The sequence below is a fragment of the Cygnus olor genome, chromosome 23 (assembly GCF_009769625.2).
Source record: "Cygnus olor isolate bCygOlo1 chromosome 23, bCygOlo1.pri.v2, whole genome shotgun sequence".
Classification (NCBI taxonomy): Eukaryota; Metazoa; Chordata; class Aves; order Anseriformes; family Anatidae; genus Cygnus; species Cygnus olor.
The window spans coordinates 5,429,375-5,447,068 of NC_049191.1; the positions used below are offsets into that span (position 1 = coordinate 5,429,375).

The following is a 17,694-nucleotide window of genomic DNA, read 5'->3' on the forward strand; positions in this document are numbered from 1 at the left end:
GAAAACTAATGTCACTGCACAAAAGCATCGGCTGTCTCTTTTTGCAGGTAGAAATTTTACTACTCTGTATGTAGGCGCATATCCGCTGAAACAAAGGCCATGCTTTTTTCTCTACACCCTGTCAGGGACTGACTCACATGGGAAAGAAACTGGCTGTGAGTATGGCACTCGTGGTAATGGCTTCTACCAAGGGTAAGTTCTTGCCACAAGGGAATGGCACAAACACACAAAGCGGATGGTTTCTTCTGGCTGGGTGTGTGGGCTGCATGCTGTTCCCAGGGCTGGAGGGGTGACATTCTCACAAAACTGCTTTCTGTTGATGAAAACACCATTACAAACCAGATTCTAGATCAGCCCTGTGTTGAGCGGATTTTAACAAGAGGATTTATTTCCCTTCCTTGTCTAGATTTCCATCTGTCTCCTTGGGCAGGAAGAGGAATCTCTACTGGAAATGCACCAGAAATCCTTCTTGACAAGTCAATTGATGCCAGGCTGCCTGTGCCAGGCTCTGGATTGATCTGTTTTCACAACAGCAACACCAAGTCACCTCAGTCAAAAACTCTTCCAAAACCTGGCACAGACTGATGCTGCTGTTGATCTAGAGAAACAGTTCCTGACCTCCCAGTGCAGACTACAAAGCTGCTTTCCAGAATTTCACAATATTTACTAAGGCACATTTGCTTTTGTTTTATAAAGAAAAATGCTTCTTGTCCTCTAGGCAGCACAGAAAGAAAACCTGTCAAACGTAAATAGCTGCAGTAGTTGTCCAAAGAACTCCTGATTCCTGTTTTCATCTCACTGTGTGACTTTGGGCAAATCATGATGTCTCTGCATGGTACCAGTTTAGCAAAACACGAAAGCATGTGCTTATGTCCCGTGGTGCCTTAGTGCTTTGCTGAATCACAGCCAGTCTGCTCTAGTTTCCCCTCTCATAACATGAGGACAATGATGCCACCTCTCTGTATAAAATTCCTTAGGACTTACAGATTAACTTTTCCCTAAGGAGAAAACATTCATGTTAGTCTAGCTCCAGCTGTGACTACTTCAAAGGCGAATGCATAGCTCCAGAAATATTTCTGCATCATTGCTTGATTGTGGGCCCAGTTCTGTGAAGGAGTTCAGAAGAGACACCTGCAAGATTGACAGAGCAGTATCAGGTCCTAAAATCCATCTAATGGGACCAATCCTGGTTCATGACTGCAAATCCTGATTACATTACCAGAATAGCCAGCTCTTCTCATAGGATGGAGCAATATACAGCTAGCATTTCTCTAAGTCAATGAACATTGGCAAGCTCTTTGATACACCTGAGTCTGTACCCCTAGTACACAGAGCTGAATTCAGGATTTGGCTTTAACTAGGCACAGCAGAGCACAAGCCTCTGCCAGGACTAGGCCCAGATCTTGAAAAAATGTCACCAGGCAGAACAGAGACATGCAGTCTCTGGAAGAGTAAATTCCTCTTTGCCCGTGATGAGGGGAAAGCTGCGGAATGGATGCCTTCCCATTAACCTATTAACCAAATATCCCCGTATGTCTCTTTCGAATTCTTGTTTGCCAAAATAAATCCCCAAAACAAACCATGGAGTTTGTTTCTTCAACCCACAGAGAGTTAACTTCAGGCTCATTCTGCATTAAATCATGCAGCATATGGAGTTACAATTCCAAGCCATCTGGATTATCATTAGCCATCAGGTGTTGTGCTCATTACACCTGTTATAAAGAAAAAGGATAATTAAATGGGGGGGAAAATTATATTCCACTCACAGCATTGCTGCATTTTATCAATACCTTCCTGTCCCTTTTGGCTATACGACCAAAGTACTTTTTTGCAATATGCAAAATAAAAACCATTTGCATGAGGCGGAAGTAAAGACGAGTGAACCTTCTTAGCCTGAGCAGATGTTTTTCATTAGAAAATAATTTGTCAAAGGGTAGAGAGACTTATACTAGTAATTTTCAGAACAGCTTCCTTTTACTTTGGAGGGTAACTAGACTCAATTTAATTGCAAATGGGCTATATGGTCCCCAGAATAAGGAAAAAAAAAAAAAAAAAACAGAAATGGGAATGTGCACTATTTGCTTAATCAGAATCTTCCCCAAAATAAAGAGCTTGTGTCCTATTTTCCCTGGGACAAATGTAGATTCCTGATTTAACCTCATATCTATTGGATATCCGTCTTTTGAGATAACATTTACGCAGAGTATAGAGAAACTACAAGAAGAACTTTACAAAAAAAAAAAAAAAAAAGTAGCTGTTAATCCTAGAGAAGAGACAATGCATTTTAAGGAGGAGTGGAGAATACACAGGGCCAGGACAGAACAAGGGTGAGACCAGGCTGGTCCTGTTTCAGTTTCCCCTTTGGTGTAATTAGATTGTGAGTCATTCAGAGGGAACCGTGGTCTCTTCCAGGCAGCATCTGACATAATAAAACTCCATTCCCCATTAGACTTTCCCAGCAATGGCAAAATGCAAGTATTAATAATGGATCCAGCACAATTAACATCTGGCAGACAGCAGCAAAACTACCGTGAGGGAATTTGGAATCTATAACTATGTTTCAGAGCTGAGCCCCGCAGAGATTATTGCATTCATCTGTACCATGCAAACACCTCACGTAACTTTGGTGACATAAGCCCCCTCCATCAAGAAATGCTGGTATTGGGTATCTGCAGGCACACAAAAATGTGTGGGCACACATTTGTTTATCTGTGCACATACCGAGCTGTTAATATGTACAAATATATACGCACATGTGTAGATAACTCCTCTCTTGCCAAGTAATTACGCCCCAGTATAAGCACTCTGAACAATTGCACATGGGAGTACCCTATGTATTATCGGTGTCTTTGAATTCACAAAAATCCTTTGTCTACACGTAAGCGTGTTGTGCATGCACACAGGGACGCTGTGCATGAAAGCCTGTGTGCTGAAGCATGCTGCAGAGGTCTGCATTCCCTACCTCCAAGCTGTACATGTGTCGAGGGGTGCACATGTACCTTCTCTCCTCCCTTTGTTGCAAGGCTTTGTTCTGGTGAAGTTTAATAAAGAATAAATCATGCAGATAACACAATCTGCTGTGTTTCTAGAGCTCCCGTTCCGTGCTGCATCGCAATAGAGCCAGGCCAGGGGCTGGCTTTTCTGTTCCCTGTGCAGCTACTTATAAATCATATGCCTATGAAAACAGCCAACCCAAATAAACGAGCACTCCGACTTGGAGTCAAGGAACTAGGCATTGATGGAAAGGACTAAGACTGAGGCAACTGCCAGAGAGTCCCAGTCTGTGCTGCTGGTGCACATTGAGGCTGCTTACTTCCCGAAGCCAAAGACTCATTTGTGTGACCTGCATCCATAACAAGCCTGTAAGAACAAGAAGTCCCCACCAATTCTTGGCTTGAGCTGTCAAAGGTTCAGCGCATAAACTTCAAACTGCAAGGGATGATCCCTCCTTCTTTATTTCTAAAATCATAAGATTTTACCTTCCCCAAAAGAGTGAATTCACTCAGTAACACTAGGTTGCTTTTAAAGTAACAAATCATACATCCTGAGGGCCTCGAGGGAATTCCTGCCTGCACTGGCATCAACAGCAAATCTCCCACTGACTTCCAGGAGCCAGGCTTTCACTTCACAACATTTCCAGGACATTTTTGCAATTCAAAACGAAGCACATCGCTTGTACTGATAGAGACATGCAGTAAAGCATCTGCGGTATGGTTACAGTCCTACCTTGTGCACATGCTTCATCAGACTGTAGCTATCCCCATGGAAAAGGAGCTTCATCCACACCACTAGCAGGCTGTTTTAACACTGGATGGGCTTGTTCACCTGTAAGCTGGTCTAGTTATATCAGCACAGAAACAAAAGCGCACTCTTAATACCTAGTCGTTATTGCTCAGCTCAGAAGAAGTCATTACCCTTATCATCGTTCTGCAGATGGGGAAAGCAAGGTGTGTTGTCTGTGACCCTGGTACAAGCCACCTTCCTTTCCCGCGTGACACAACATGGTGCTGAAACAGAGCAGAGCACGGCAGTCACCTGACTCATTTGGTAGGGCTGCACTTGTGACTGCCCCCATCGCAAAGGTAAAAAGTTACATCCGTAATTTAAGTGGCACTGTTTTGTTCAAGATGTTTTTTCAGTAACAGCAGGTAAATATATTTGGGGGATCTTTGCTGACAGAAGCCATCCGTAATTCTAAGGACAAAAAAAAAAAAAAAAATTAAAAAAAAACTGCTTGGACTTTCAGTGAAATATTCAAATTTACAACGAAACTACATCAAAACATACTGCATCGGTTGTTTATTGTTAAAGTTCTGTGGGGTTTTTTTTCCCCTTTAATTTTCAAAGGCTTTATTTATCTTACAGTTTCAGAGATTTCTTCTGTTTTCTTATTTTGCTCTCTGAAGATGGAGACACAGTCCAGGGTTGGATATTTACTCTAAAGGCGCCAGTTCTATTTCTACAGTGTTTTCATTTGAAAATGAAAGAATGTGTTAAAAAAAGAGATTTGAATTTCACAAAGCAAAGAGGAAACATGTGATTATGGAAAATAATGAATAATAAATCTTTATGCTGAATCTCCCCAAGTGTGTAACAATACCCTGCAAACCTGTGTTTGGCTGCTTAAATCAACACTCGAAGGTTTTGCAAATCTGTAGAAATGGAGCAGAAATCTCAAGAAAAGATGGTTCCTTATTGACATTTCTGTTTCCGAGTCCAGTGTGTTGCAAGAACTGGGTTGCATAAAGATGGAGGGGGGGGAATCTGAACATTTCCCACCACTGCTGAAGTTCCATTTCAATCCATACCCTGATCTAAATTTCAAACGTCCCAAAAACCTGAGGTATTTTAATCACCTCATTATATATTTAACTTCCCTGCCATGTGTGATAAAAACCACCAGAACCTTGCTTGTAATGTCTAGGGGGCCTCCTGGAAATGAACACAAAGCATCGAGATCTCATAAAGAGTTTTAGTCTCATCCCAGCTCTGGGAATATGAAATAACTCCTCTTATCCTGTCTTAGCAGACAATTCTTTTCTCTCTTCGTGAAGACTCCTGAGCCCAATTAGGGAAATAAATAAACGAGCTTTTATCATGAGAAGGTGGCGGCTGCTACCAGGGTCGATACCCGGTGATATCCTGAGCTCAGCCAGCCAGCCCCGTGCTGTCACTCAGCACAGCTGATGCCAAGAGGAGGTCACAGCAACTCCCGTACCAGGGCTGGATCGGAGGCTGCTCCGCTACGCAGGGCGGTCCTTGCTAGGGCTGGGGCAAGGCAGATTCTGGCCCTATTCACAAATCCCTCAGCCAGGGATTTTCTGTTACATAAACATTCACAAATAGAAAAAAACATACACACACACAGGATATATACAGAAGCATGGTAGGTCCTAGACACTGACAGTATTTTTCTCTAAATCACTTTTGCACCCGTTTCTAAATTTCCCTCCTCTGATTCCTATTTGCTTCCTGCGTATCCAGTTCCTTTGCTGTACTTTCTCTGATTTTTGTGGGGATCGTCAACAGTTACGGATTATCTGTAAAATTTGCAAGAAACATAGTTCGAAGAACTGAGAGTCAGCTGAGTCTGAGCTATCAATTTCTGATCTCTTTCACCCTTACCATTGCAGATTGCTGCACACACATCATGCAGAGCAGAATTCTGAGGACTTGGCTTTTTTAGAGGAATCCATAGTCAAGCAACTAAATCCTACTGAAATGAAATGGATGCTGGCACCTGGGTTCCTAAGGTGTCTTTGAGATGATCCTTAGTGCTTAGGAGTGAGAAAGGTGTGAGACAGCCTCAGCCTCACCACCAGCAGGATATGGAGTGCTGTTTCCACACTTAATGCCTTACACCTCAGTGTTCCAAAAAATAAAAAAAAAAAACACTGTTCATAGATGTTATTTCTGCACACTCACATTTCCTTCCAACTCTTGCAGTACTTTTCTCAGTCCTTTTTGATCTGCCTACCCTGGTGCTGAAATCCACACTGGTTGCCAGTGACATTTCTTATTGATTTTTAAAAAGCTTCTGCTTGCCTACACTATAGTGCTGTAATAGTCTAGCTCTGGAACTTCTTTATCATTTACTTTCTTTTTATGTTCCCAGGCTGTTTCTGAGGCACATCCTTCTAATTTATAAGTTTGTCCTACAAAAAATAAAATAAAACAGAATTGGAAGCATTTGTAGCTAGAGCTGTCAGTATTTATGCCTCACTGTTGGCAGAATCTCCTTCCGATCGCTATTCAATGGTTTGAATCTCTTCAGAGATGCGTAACAGAATTTCATTTTTAATCAGGTTGGGACTGCAAAGCATCCTACGACATCACTGGCCAAGTTCCCCCAGCGAAGTATTTATGCTGTTGTAACACCATAATCATCCATCAAACACTAGATGTTAATAACAGCATTTAATTTGAAAATGGCGTTTTGCTTTTATGTTATTTCTATGTGTTTTATGGAAGCAGGAAAAGCTAATTATCTACATTTAAGAGAGGCAGAAACAGACGCCATGCTGCAGAGAAGGGATTCAAGCCTTACTCTAATCTTTGCTCACTCTGGCCCACTGAACCATACCTTCTTCAGTCGGACAGAAGAGACATCAAATGGCACGTAATACCTGTGAAGTCTCGTTCCAGCTCTGCCACTGTGAGCTTCAGCACATCACACCACCTTGGTGGTTCTTGATTAAAGTGGGCAGCAGCCAAGGGAGGGGGCACAAACAGCATCTTTTTGGTAGGGAATTTACCGTTGCACCTACCATGTTCATGTCAACTCCAATACTAGGCTTTAAGCACAATCCTTAAAGCACGTTTCTTTTATTTGTTCTCCCTTTGGCTTTTCTGCATGAACACCATCAGTACGAGTCCAGATTTCTCCCTTCTCATCTCCAGTATTGGGCTTTCATGGTGAGATCCTGCAGTAGTTCAGGAAAGGGTAAAGAATTTTCCTCTCCCTTGTTTTCTGTAGTGCTGTAATACTCAGACTCATCCAAAAAAAAAAAAAAAAAAAAAAAAAACACCATCACGGGAGGACGAGAAAATGGCTGTGAGGCACTGGTAGCAGCAGGTGAGCAGCACCTGCCTGCACAGAGCATTTCCCTTCCACGTTGGGCTGCATCCCGAGTCAGGCTGCGCTCTGACATCGCATCTCCTGCTCCTGCCTTCTCATGCGGCCTTGTCACCCTTTTCTCTGTGCTCTCCTGCAAGCCCCTGCTGCAGTAGGGAGTAATAACGAAAGCTGTGTAAGGAAATGCAGCAAATCTCTGCACTCCAGGGACAAGGAAGAGAGTCTTCTATCAAACTCTAATTCCTTGAGCAGGTTTGGAAAAAATTAATAGCATAAAACCTGTAAATTCACTTGGGCACTTTTGCTACAGAGTCAAACAGTGCCTGTGTATGTCAACTCCTGGTTGAACAAACCCACTGGAGCCCTGCAGAGGTCTCAGCTAACAGTCTGCTTCTGGCAAAGGAGAGGAACAGAATGAAGGAGGCAGATACAGAGAGATGAAGCCTCCCATTCCATTTAAATTCTCAGTGAGGCTGGGAATCACATTGTGTTTCACATGGAAAGAGACAGACCTTGCAGTAAACTGCCAGTGGAGGCAGACATCTTCAGCTCCAGGGCGGGCCTCTGCCTGGAAGAAAAGCCTTCGTGTTCTTTAAAAGGGCAAGTAGGGCTTAACTTCAGATATCTAGAAGTTAGGTTTCAATGACTAATCTACTCTATGCCCCTTTTAGAGTCAGGGGAGAGAAAAGCACATCATTCTTCCCAAAACAGGCTGCTGAGCCAAGTTCAGTGAACCACTCTTGAGGTCCTTGTTTCTCTTCTTCCTTGTTTCTTCTTCTATAATAAGGACTGGAGAGGGTGGTTCATGTTTTTTGTCTTTTAGACAAGCACAGCAAGATGTATTCTACCTTAAAACTGACCACTCTCTTCTAGCCTGGAAAGTCTGTACACCGGTGGGCATGTGTATGCCGTCAGACTGGGTCCCTTCGAGTTTTGCTCCAGGGCTTCAGTCTTCCACAGTAAAGCAGACGTTCAATTCCTGAGATTAGCATGGAACAGATCAAACCAGTACAAAATAGGTGAGGGAAGCAGGACTTGGAATTCAGGACAGAAAATTTCAGGGGCTGTACCCTGGGGCTGCCACAGATACGCTGCTCTGGGTGCAAGGACCCGAGCTTGCTCTTTCACATGGATAGCAAGAGCAGTCACAGTGCGAAAGAAGAAGAGTGAGGCTGTATCTTCAGAGCAGGAAGATGCTTCTTTCAGACTTATTCTGAAGCGCCAACATCCATTTAGCAGGCAGGAGTGCCGAATCTCACTGAAGGTGTGACAGGCTGCCGGGCTGTCAGCTCTTCTCCACTCCCCCACTTAATTCACCCTCCGACCCACTGGGGATCTTGCCTTTAATTGCATCAGCACTGACATGAGGCCATGGCGTACCCCTCAAATTCAGCTGATCTGTGACACTGCATGAGCTGATTGCAGTGTGTGTGCTGGATTTAATCACCAAGTGCACAGAGGCTGTTGCAGAACGGCCGCCATGAAACCAGATCCCTGCAGACACCTGAATGAAGCACGGCGAGCTGCCAGCGCCGGGACATCACCTTTCCCACCACCCTTGCATCTGCTCAGCAACGCACCAGCTCTGGCACTTCTGGAGAGCAGTGGTTAAAAACAAAGAAAAAACGAACAGTGTTAGCAAAGGAGAGGATGCTTACACCCTGCAGAAATGCTCCAATTTCATAAATCGAGCCATGCTAGAAGCGGAGTGAAATCTGAACTCAGGGAAGTTTCTGTCCAACAGGCGTACGCTTGTCCTTATGGCCTAAGATGAGAGCATGGCAAAGTGAGTTGGGAATGGAAGAGGTGACCAGTACTGCCACCCAGAAAATCACACGGACGGACTCCCTGCCTGCTTAGCCTTGTCCCTTCCTAAATGCTAAAATCATACTCTGACCCACCCTGTCTCTCTTCTTCAATGAGAAGAAAGTAATATTTAGGGCCCTACACTGTCAGGCTATCACGTAACAGCATAGTGCTTTAAAATAAGCTGAAAAGCAATCTGTTTGACGCTCTAGGCTCAAAAGCTCTCTTTTCATAGACTGGACCCAGCTAAGAGATCCTTCCAAGTACAGCTTGCTGTAAAACTCGCAGGTCCCCATGGAAAACACTGATTTTAATTGATCACAATGCAAAATAGGGCAGTTTTCTCACAAGCCTAAGAAGTCCATAGTTCTTCTGTACCATTCCATTTTGGGGAAGTCTCCTTTTAACACTGTTTCCTCTCCAACTCCAAACCTTCCTAAGTTGATTTTGCATCAGAAGAGGAGGAAGGGGTTAGCTGTCATCCAGAGGAATGGGTGCACCCAAGGTTTTTTGTAGTTGCAGCAGTAGGAGACAGCAAAGCGGGATTAAAAAAATCTTGGCAATTTTTATCTTATCTTCTTTAGACTGAGAGACATAAATAAAAAGTAATATCTCAACAAGAGAGCGCTGCTAAGACTGCTACTCAACTGCATGGTGTAAACTGCCTCCTAAGAAAACCTGTTCTAAGACACTTCTGCTATTACAGTAAGTACTAAAATTAAGGAGATCAAGTCAGCTGACAGGGAGATCTAATGAAGGATTGCTATTTTCTAAAGTCATTTGTAAGCATACAGAGCACAAAGAGCACAGAATGCAGGGTGTGCATGCACCTGGGTGGTCAGCCATGTCTGGGTTTCAATGTGCACCTGTATATTTAGGGTCACAGAAAAACATTAATGATCTGTTAAACTTCCTGTCCCGGGACAGCATGAGCTCCGCACATCATTCCTGCCAGGTATTCGTTTAACCTGCAGACTTCACTCCCTTGCCTTTTGTGGAAGAGGCAATAAAAGCCCTGGGAAAAAAGCTTGCCTTATGTTTTACTTGGATCTTCCTTGTTGCAGACTCTGCCTGTGATTTCTTATCCACAGCGGATGTGAAGAAGGCATCGTTCGCCTTCTTGCAGCCACCTTTCGTGCATTAAGACTATTATCACTTAGTTTTCTCTTCTCTCTAAGCTACACAATCCAATTATTTCTCTCTGCTCTGTCAGACACAGTTTTCCAGACCTCTTGATCATTTATCAGTCTCCTCTGCAGTTTCCTCAGTTAATTGGCCTCCATCACTCTCAAAGTTCACTGCCCCAAAGTGGGGCTGAAGTCTCCTGATGCTCTGCAGAGCAGACGGCTGACTCCACGCAGCAACAAGCTGCACTCCGGTTTGCACTGCTAGTAGAAGTCTTCAAAGAGTGGCCACTGTGTTTGGCCTGCATTGGTGTCTTGCAAATCCAGCTTCAGGTAAATTTGAATCGACCAGAAATTGCACCAGATCATGATTTCTGGCGAGGTTTTGAGGAGACGACATAAGCTACAGCCGCACTGCACTAAACACAGTCAAACACATCTCAGGGAGCATCTTTTTGCCCGAAGTCTACATCTGGTGTCCCAAGCACAGCATCTCTGGGGTAAGGTCTTAATTTTGGCATTCCTCCACTGGCCACATTCCTCTACTGCAGCAGCTCACCCAACTTCTATGCATGCTGAGGCAGCCACTTCCCTTCTCTGAGCAAAATACAAACCTGGATGGAAACACCTAAGTACTGAGACTTGGCCCACAGGAGGGCTTTTAGATCACACTGCACCAAGTAAGTACTGAACTAGAGAAAAAACAAAGATGTGAGCTTGCCTAAAGTCACTCAACAGGCAAACGACATCAGAGCCCAGGCCTCAGTGTCACTGTATTGCCCATAAAATACAAATCCAGGCAGTTTATCATCTGAGAAAGAACAGGGGCTCTTTCAGTGACTTCAAACTGAGGCACTAAAATGCATAACTGTTGCCAAACACAACGCCCCTAAGGTGTTTTGCTCACCTTGGAGCAGCAGTGGAAAGGCTATGGGAGTGGATGAGCTGAGTAATCGTGAACAGGGCTTTCCCATCTTCACTTGTCTCTGACCCCTAGCTGATGAAAATAGAGGACACTGAAACTCACAGCCCTACTTTGTTCAAATAATGGCTCTGCTTAGCATTCAAGCCCTTGCTAAGAGATAGTGTTTATTTTATTTTAGAGTTTAATTGAATCCCCAGAAGGCTGTCCCTGGGCAAACTCATTTGAAAGCGAGACTCTAAGAATAGTAAGTGTTGGGACACATTCGGGACAAGCGTTAAAAGGTGACTTTCCATAGCTACAAACCCTTACCTCAGACCCATCCCAAGCGTAAAGCTCTGCCAACTGGCCATGAGTCAGTCACCCTGTAAAGTCAGAACTCCTCGCTTGCCTCTGTTCATGCTTTTAACAGAGGGTCATGGTCTGATTCTGACCCAGCTTCCATTAGCTTCCCATTGTTAATACTACCAAACCTGGGAGAATCAGTTCTGATTTAAATCACCAGAAAAGCAGAATTCAGTCTCACATGGTGCTTAGCAAGATTATCCCACTTGGGTTAACCTGACCAGGCCTGGTTGGAGATCTTGTGCTCTTAGCGGAAATGGAAACCCCAGGCCAGCTATGATGCACCAAAAGCCCATGGCACCTTCTTCCCAAGTTCATTTCCAGCAGATTCCTGGTCATTAAATATGCTCCAGGCAGAGATCCCCTAGCACAGGATGAAATGTGTTCAGGCCCCTGTGTGAACACTCTTGTTCAGGATTTAAGCACGTCGTTCAATCCACACCCCGTTACTCAAGCCTGCAAATAAACATATCCATGCTCTTCAATTTACAGAAGATAAACGGTGCTTCTGCTTCTTTGGCCAACTTGCCATGAGTGTCCTGGAGGTCACGCTACAGGACCCCTAAACCAGCAGGGATTTGAGCCGGGAATTATGACCGGACTGGGACCGCAGGCTACATTAACTCCCAAAGACCCCAATCCGTGTAAGACGCATGAGGCGCTCCAGACCCCACCACGCCAGAGCTCAGCCAAGGAATTTCATCCCCTCCTGCAATGCTCACGCAGAGTTAATTCCTGCCACGTTCTGGACCTGGCAGGGGCCGCGGGGGCTTTTTCACGCCAAGTGCCAGTCACTGCTATTGTAACGAACTAGCTAATGGCCTGGCAGGATGCCGGGAGCAGACCTGGGGTTAATGAAGACTTCCATCAAACACCTCGCACATGGATGAAGGTGACAGTGAGATTTAACACTCGGTATTTGTTTGGAGGGGGCTGGCGATAATTAAAAATTAAATGGACTTTCTCCATTATGCATTCATTATTGACAGTTCTATATTAACTGGGGATTTCAATTAATAGTTCTTCTTCGCTAGTCCAACTTTTCTAGCAGCTAAAGTTATCACCAGAGCTAATTGCTAACGCCCCTTTTATCCTCCATCTCCATGTACTTTTAATCTGTAGCAGGAACCCAGGCGATTCGGGGGATGCTCTTACTTAGGAGCACTTTGCAGAAAAGCAGCAGAATGCTTCAAAGAAAACGTTCTCGTCTCTGTCCCAGTCTAGCTTTCCGTTCATTAACAGTAAACGAAAAGAAAAAGAAATACCACAACTCGCAAGACTTTCCTCTCCTGCACAGCCACAGGACGAAATGCTGACACAACTCTTTTATGGAACCTCATGCACGCGCTTACGCAGTTCGGCTCATTCTTTTACCTGATAGCTTAACACCACTTTCGAGCTTTAGCGATCAAGTTACTATTACTGTTAACATTATTTATAGCTGCGGCTTTGTTGTGAATCAGAGGAGCATGTGGTGACCCTGCTGTATGTCACAAATGCTTACTGTTGTGTTTTTTTTATTCAGGAAAAAAATATATTCAAGGAAGCCCCAGAAATTACTATCATTTCCCTTTTATTTATTTATTTATTTATTTATTTTTAGAATTGTGAGAAGGAGAACCACACAGTACTGGAAAAAAAATTTTGTTCCGTATTAAACAAAAGTTTTGAGGGAGTAGAAATGTCCTCTTGCCTTTCACCAGTACCAACAGTAAACCCCAAATATCAATTTTTCTTGCCACGAATGACTTTGACCCTGGGGTTGTTCTGCTTGGCTTGTCCATGAAGACAGTTTGCTCCCCACTTACACTCCTTGCATGCCGAGTGCCGGGAAGACCCTCAGATGCAAGTCAAGGAGGGTGTTGTTGTGATACCTGTCCACTGCCTGACAATGCATTGCCAAAACCATTTATTTACACACTACGACAGGTTAAGGGGGTCTGGCCAAGCACCTTTAAAAAACCCCCCCCGACCCATCAGCAAGCGTCATCTAGATAAAACTATCTCCACTTTCCTATGAGAAATTTTTCTATGACCACTTTCTCAACCACCCTTGGTAAATGCCTGGCTTCATGGTGGCAGGAAACAAGACCATACAAATGGCCATACCAGATGACTGAGGGCTCGTCTCACCCAGCACCCTCTCTCTAAAACTGGACTTGGAAAAAACAGAATATCAACAGTGTGGCAAGCAGATACGATGCCTTTCCAACTAATCTCCCAGCCTCCATGCTTTTAAAACTGTTTTCTTTTTTTTTTTTCTTCCTGAATCTCACAATTTTCACAATTTCTAAATGCCTGCTATGGTATTTTGCATTTATTAGCCCTCATTGGGGCTCTCCAGATAACCTCACCAATACATACAACAATCCGTGTATGAGAAAAGCGATGGCTGAATGCTGCCACAACGAGCAGCCAGACCTGAGCGACTGCTTGCCCTCCTCCTTCTGCAGGCATTTCTGATGCAGTGCGAACACAAGCTCCCGTCTGAACACTGCCATCATGACTTCCCCTGATTGGAAGCAAACCACAAGCCATCTCTGTCCCTCCCGAAACAGCAACCAGCAGTGTGCACTGACACCATCCTGGGCTACCTGGGCTGTGGTTTGCACTGAAGAGCATCCTGGACTCAGCCACAAGCATCGCGGAGGCTCGGCAAAGTCCCCGCACTGGGTGAGGGTACAGCTCTGGAGGATAACATGCCCTCTTCGTTTTCCAGGGCAGCAGCTGGCATCTCTCCAAAGCCTGCAAGCCGGCACTGTTCAGGTCTACTTTTTTCTCCATGCATGTGTAACTCCCGCTAAATTACAATAATAATACAAAACATTTGTAAAGTGTCCTTCACAAAATGGTCCCAAGGAGATTTCTTATTCAGGCATAATTAAACAAGCAGTGAACAGAACCCTTTTCCATTCAGACTTAACAGCAGAAGCAGATGGGGCTTTTCCCAGTATCAAATCGATATTGGATTGCACATTGACCTCAGGTCAGAGATGCTGGGAAGCTGCAGAGAGAAAGCAAAAGCAGAACTGGAGGTGCGAAGGAGAAGTTTATGGGCTGCTTTTCTGGAAAAAGGCTTTGAGGTCAGTCCAGCACCAGGGAAACACCACCCAAAACAGAGAAACATGGAGGACAGAGGCCATCAGAGACAGCAAGGGGGAGGGGAAGGAGGAAAGAGAGCAGAGAAGGGGTGGAGGAAAACACCACTGCAAGGAGCATCCTTCCTCCTTCAGCCGTATACGGTCTTGCTCCATGGTCACTGTGGCACAAGGACAGACAAAAATTACCTTTAATCTACCTTCAGCCTACCTTTACCCTAGCCTGAATGCACAAGCCAGCAGCAAGGGACTTGTTTCATCATGGATTTTCCCTTTGCTGCTGATCCCAGCTCCTCACAGGGCCTCAGAGAGGCTGCCATGCCACCCGGCTACTCACACCCCGAGTCACAGCGAGCTCAGGTACTCCAAACGCTGCCACTAAACCTCTGACAGCACTCACAGGGACATCCCATCTGTTTGTTCAGAACACAGCACACAGGAGCTGCGGTTTCGGTCTGCTTTCTAGGGCAAACCAGAGGGGTCCGCAGGCAACATCTGCCAAAATGGCAAAGGCTGTAGGACAGGAGCCCGAACACTGGGACAGCATAGAAATGGAGACAGTGACAGGCCTGAGGTTTTGAGAGGTTTTTAATTCTTCCAGTGAGTGGGAGTGTTGCTCTGTGTTGCTGTTGACACAAGGAGTGGGCAGAAAGGCTATTTACACCTCTTACTTAAGGTCATACGTGACTTCAGTCCCCAGCAGTGACATTTCGGTGCTCAAACCTGCTCTGCCCACAGAAGGTGACTCATGGAGTGAACTCAAATGTCTTGCTCAGGGTAAACAGACCAAGTGAGTTGGACTGATATGGGATCCCAAACGCCCCCAGCGTGCACACTAACACGGGTGTTTCAGGAGCAAGGACAAGGGGAGAGAGGTGGGGCAGGATCTCATCCACACACAGTATCACTGAAGGAGCAGAGCCCCAGGCACCCCAAGCCCCAGACCACAGACATGACAGACCAACTGCCCGAGTAGGGACAGTATTTTTACATGGAAGAGCAAGAGCTTCATATTCACCACAACAGAAGTCCTCTGTCTGGATTGAAAACTGTGCAAACGAAGCTTTATGGCCACAGAACCAATTCCACTCAGACCCCACTGGTGGAGGCTCTTCCAGAGGGCACAGACCCCACCAGACGTTTGCTTAGGAAAGATTTTCTATTTCTCTTGCACTGAGCAGGACCAACAAGGATGGACCACAGCATCATAAATGGTTGAGGCTAGAAGGAAGCTCCAAATGGCCTAGTCCAACCACCCTGCTCAAAGCAGGATCAACTGCAGCAGGCTGCTCAGGGCCCTGCCCAGATAGCTCTTGAAAACCAGCAAGGATGCCTGGGCAGCCTGTTCCAGTGCTTGACTGCCCTCACAGTAAATAAAGTTGTTCTTACATTTAAACTGAATGTCCTGCATCTCAATCCATAAACCACAGAGAAGAGACTGGTTTCTTTACTCCCTCCCTTCAAATATCAGAACCAGACCCAACAGCCCCAGCAGCAAACGCGCACTGTACCTGCCTGTTGAGATCACCACCACATAGAAGATGTCCCCTGCATGTTCCCACTGTGCATATGGGGCAACTGAGGCACTATGAGGCCCAGCAACACTGCCAAGGTTAAACAGGGAGCTGATGCTAGAGTCAGCAGTTCAAACTCACAAGTCCAACGCCAGGCCTCAGCACCCACCCCTCCACCAGCCTCCTCTGCCCACCTCAGCACATCCTGCGCTCGCTGCAGGCCCTGCAGAAGCCCAGACCACCTCCCTGAGTATGCAGGAGGCAAGATCCCTTTTGTTTCGGCAACGAGATGCTACAAATGTGACGGGAAAGACAGGGATTTTACCTTGTCACCTTTCTCTCCATGTAAGAAACCAGAGATATACAAGCATAGGGGAGAGCCAGTTGCCTGCTGGTGATTTATTTAACGATGTTTCTGGGAAGCGTTTTCCAGTCTTCGCTTGCAAACAGCTCCACAACTGCAGCAGTTTCAAATAAATTAGGAGAAAAAAAAATCAAAAATGGAGGCAGCAACCGAACCACTGAAGATTTACAGCTTCTCCCTTTTGCACCTCGGGCTTCCGCGGGCCTCCCCGCACGCTGCTGCCCGCTGGCACCTGCAGCTGGGTGCCCACCCTGGGGAGACCCCGGGCCGGGCTTCCACGGCTGTTGGGAACCATCTAGTGGCCCCCGGCCGGATTGCAGCGGTGCCCCTCCTCAAGGAGCAGAAATAGCACCCAGCCAGGGCGGAAAACGGCTGCACCCCAATGGGCTACGTCCCTGTTACTGGGGGACGAAACTGCAGGCTGGGGTGTCCTTTCTTGCACAAGCACTGCTCCTAAACAGAGGTGAGATTTCTGCTGTTTTGCACTGCAGCCAGTTTCTTAACACAAAACCTTTTGTTGTAACTTGTGACCTTGTCACTTTGCTGCAAGAGCAGCTAGACAGTTCCTCTGGGTCACGACTGCAAGGAACATGCTCCTGGAGGCACCATCCAGACACAAAGCTCCACAAAACCTCCCTGGTGCATTCCCGCCTTTCCACCACCACAGCAAGGCCTTCCTGCTGACCCTGGTGGCTTATCTCACACCACCATGCCACCCCCTCACCATCCTTACGCCAAATCCTCCAGTCCAGCTGAGTAAACGATCTGTACCACGTAGTGATACAGTTAGAAAAATAAAATAAACTCCCCTTTGCGTGGTAGTGGAGCAGGTTAATGAGGTATCAAAGGCAGAACACTCTCAACCGGAGGCATTCTCACTTAATCTAATTTATTGCCAATTGGCACCAAATCCTGATGACCGATTCAGGTGTTGTGAAGAAGAGTACAGGTGTAATTAAACACTTAGGGAGCTCCTTTCCTCCCCCTCCCCAGGCTCTCCACACGCTCTCCCCACGCGGCCTGCCCCATGTCCCAACACCGGCACCGCAGGGGCTGCGCCGTGACCAGGCTTTTTTACCGTGCCTTCCCAGCAGCTCCTGGTTCCTCAGGGGCGTCCAGGCGGGTCCATGCTCCCTCAAGGCCGTCCCTGCTCCGGCGTGGGTCCCTCGGGGGTGTCCGCGCCCCTCGCTCCGCCAGCCGCCCCCTCAGCCCGGCGCAATGCCCCGTTCCGACCGGCCCGCGGCGCCTCGCCGCCCCCTGCCCGGCCGTGCTGCCCCATGCTCGCGGGTTGTGAGGGCCTTTTTTTTTTTTTTTCCCCTGTTGCTTCTGATACTAATGATCAACCGAAGCATTGGAAGAGTGAGCATTTTCCTGACAGAGCCGTTTAAGAGAAACAGGTCAGATGGGTGAGATAAAGATACGGTTTAGTCCGCACAAGATGGTTTG

The 17,694-nt window shown here is 46.1% G+C and overlaps 1 long non-coding RNA gene across 1 annotated transcript in view; it reads right to left on the bottom strand.

Annotated features, from left to right (window-relative positions):
* LOC121058794 overlaps positions 1 to 17,487 on the bottom strand; it is a 33,203-nt gene extending 15,716 nt beyond the window's left edge. The window contains exon 1 of the long non-coding RNA XR_005814357.1: positions 17,327 to 17,487. This is a non-coding gene — a long non-coding RNA (uncharacterized LOC121058794). The remainder of the gene's footprint in view (positions 1 to 17,326) is intronic.
* Between the last annotated feature and the right edge of the window lie 207 nt (positions 17,488 to 17,694).